Raw genomic sequence first — 2,738 nt, forward strand, 5'->3', positions numbered from 1 at the left:
AGAGCTAGTTCCAGGACAGCCTCCAAAGCCACAGAGAAACCCCATCTCGAAAAGCAAAAACAGAAACAAATCTTATTTTTAGTTTTATTTTGTTATATATTTTTATTTTTTTCTTCTCTTTTTACCATACAAGGCCTTTGCATTTGTATAACACAAATGTACCATGTGTGTGTCCAGGAAAGAGAGTCCAGATACCTTGGACTTGGAGTTACAGACAGTTGTGAGCTATCATGTGGGTGCTTGGAATCCAACCTGGGTTCTCTGGAAGAACATGGAGCACTCTTAACATGGAGACATCTCTCCAGCCCCCACTGGGGAAGCAATGTTTAAAGCACAAAGTTTGGATCCTGTTGGGCAAGCACTGTGCAACCAAGAGTACTGAAGACTGGAATGAGGGTCCAGACTGGCAATCAAGGAGCTTGAGCCAAAACAGGACGGGGACTCATGGATCCTGGCTTATGCTGGGAACTCACAGCATCAGACTTCCTCTAAGTTAACTTATATGGAGGTAGAGTAAGTGTTACAATAAATCTTTCTGCCAAAAGCCTCCTGAGCCCCACCGCCACGTGTGAGCTTTACACCAGCCGCCCGCCCAAGTTAGGCCCAAATGAATACACAGAAACTTGTATTAGGTTTAAAGCTGCTTGGCTAATGACCAGGATTTCTCATCTGTTAGCTCAGTCTTAATTATCATAAATCTATATATTTTATAAGACTTATCTTATCGGATGCCTTATTGGCGTCCCTCCTTGCCGGTGGCTCACATCCTGCCGCTGGAGGAGGAAGGAGAAAAAGGGACCTTTGCTTAAATATGAGTCTCCTTGCTATGTCACTTCCTGCCTGGATCAGCACTTCTCTACTACATTTCCCAGAATCCTCTTTGACTCCTAGTCCCGTCTACTTGCTGTCTCATTGGTCAAACAGTATTTTATTTAACAATCAATATGATAAACATACAAAGAAGTACATTCCCCATCAAGTAAGAGTTACATTTTGCATTGTGAGCCGGTGTAAATATATCGGTTTTAAGGTGTCCACTAAGCACTCCTTCCAGGACCCTGTGGATACCAAAACCTGGAGGTATCGAGGTTCCCTATGGAAAATGCATCTTGCATTTTCCTGTGGCCAGCACACATCCTCTCTTGGACGCTAACTCTTCTCTAGATAACTTGCATCTACTATAGGAGAGATGCTGCATAAATGTATTTTACACTGGGTTACTGGGAAAAGGCCCACGTGGGGCGGGAAACTCATCTCTAAGCTGATACAGACAGAAGCACGTGACTGAAATTGGCTCTTGAGAAGTCAGCCTGATGGGGACTAGAGGCTCGGTGGTTATTTATAGGAAGAACAAATTCAAACAAGACCGTAGGAAAGGGTTTTCCCCGTCACCAAGCATCATGCTCGCCAGTGCTCCCTGTGTTGTGTTGTTCTTTTTGATCTCTGTGAAAAGTCCCAAGTTGCTATCTAGATGTGGTAGTGGGTGTCAGAGTCTGGAGTCAGAGAGCCTAGCTTAGGCCATCCTTACAACAGTGAGACCTTGTCTCCAAAAATAAAATGGTGTACCAACAAGATGTATCAGCGAGTAAAGACAGTTGCCACTAAGTATGACCAGGAGTCGGATTTCCCTGGACCCCATGGTAGACAGAGAAACTGACTCCCCAAGGTCCTTCTCTGACCTCCACATAAGTGCCAGAACTCAAGTACTCACTGCTCCCATCCCCACACACAAATAAATAAGTAGATGTAAAAGGCAAACATAAAAATGTAACCAGTTGCAATCCGTTACAATGACACCGAAACCATTAACAAATAGGAAACTTCAGCTTGGAAATTCCTCAACCATGAACCCCTAGCTGCTATGTTCTGAAAGGACTTTTGTGCCCAAGCTGACACAAGTAATTGGAAATTATTGAAACTTGTCAAGTGGGACAGAGACTTGGAGACACTGGGGTCAAACAGGCAAGCACTAGGGTGTAATCAGGTCAGGCAGAGGAGGATCATCAGGCAGGCCAATGCCATCTCAGAGCAGTAGAGAACTCAGTGCTGGCCTGGGATGAAGGCTCTGCTTCCTGGATGCAGAGCTATGGCCTGGTCTTGGCTCCAAGGCACACGGGGCCTCACTGTCCCTTCTTATGAACCATTCTGCAGACACAGGGAGATTTTGCAGCAGAGTCTAAGTGTACGGGCAATCACTGTGCTCCACTTTCAATCAGAATGGGCGGGGATGGGAGAGACAGGGGTGTTTAAGCAGCTGTGAAAATCATGGAGTAACTTGGTAAATGAAAAATCCACTCAGACCCACAAGGAGCACAAAAGTGAGGAATTAAACAACTTTGTAAATAAAGGGATCATTACTCTCAATGCATTAACATACACTTAAGACCTATGGAAAACTTCCCCGTTTCAAGATAAATGAACATCAGCAGCTCATTTCCCAGGCTGGATGGGCTGTTTCCACAGCCCAGAGCAGAGAGCTGGAGGCCTAGGGCAGCCAGGGCTGGCTCAGGTGGCGTGCCTAGGGACTCCAGAGGAGACCAAGAGCTGTTTCTGCTTTTGTGAAGACTCGAGTCTCAGCCCTGGTTCCTTAGCACAGGGAGGTACATGGGGCACGCCTGATGGTGGTGGGAGGAGAGTTCTACACCACTGCGTTTATTCCCCCTCCCCAAGCTGCCTTCTCCTTCTCCAAATAAACCTAATTGCTCCATGGCTAAGAGGTGCTGGGAACAGCGGCACCA

Source organism: Cricetulus griseus, chromosome 8 (genome assembly GCF_003668045.3).
Source record: "Cricetulus griseus strain 17A/GY chromosome 8, alternate assembly CriGri-PICRH-1.0, whole genome shotgun sequence".
In the NCBI taxonomy this organism is placed as follows: domain Eukaryota; kingdom Metazoa; phylum Chordata; class Mammalia; order Rodentia; family Cricetidae; genus Cricetulus; species Cricetulus griseus.